Below are 589 nucleotides of genomic sequence, written 5' to 3' on the forward strand. Positions count from 1 at the left end.
AATATTATGATCCTATCCTATTTGCGAGCTCAGACACACCATAATTACCAATTGGCTATTAACTCAACTGCCAGGAGACTATAGATGTCGTAGCATGTTGATATCATTTTTTTTTTTCTTTTTAACATCAAAAAATTAAAAGAAAATAAGAATGATAAATAGATAGATTTAATATCCCAAACTCGCACATCATTCTTTGTATTTCTTTCCCACTCAAGAACGAACTTTTTAGTTTTCGTTTTTAGAGTATCAACCAGCGACTGAGCCCCTTCAGCCTCAGCCATTTTCCCATTCCAGGGAGACCCCGGTACCTGGAAGTATTCGCAAGCCTGTTTCCGGAAGGGCTCAATCAAACAAACCCCGTGACTACGTGAGACCAGGACCATTTCTCGCCGGTTTTTACGTGGTTCATTTGCGTTTTCTCCACACAGAAAGGGTTAAGGTCTAGTCTGTTTTCAGTGGAGACGAAAGCAGAAGTTTCCTAGTACTTTTGGGGGATGTACGGATTCAATTTTAGAAGTAAAGAGATTAAGAATTTAAATCGCACAAATAAGTCACAACTGAAAAAAAAATATATTAAAATATATAT

Source organism: Penaeus monodon, chromosome 29, assembly GCF_015228065.2.
Source record: "Penaeus monodon isolate SGIC_2016 chromosome 29, NSTDA_Pmon_1, whole genome shotgun sequence".
In the NCBI taxonomy this organism is placed as follows: Eukaryota; Metazoa; Arthropoda; class Malacostraca; order Decapoda; family Penaeidae; genus Penaeus; species Penaeus monodon.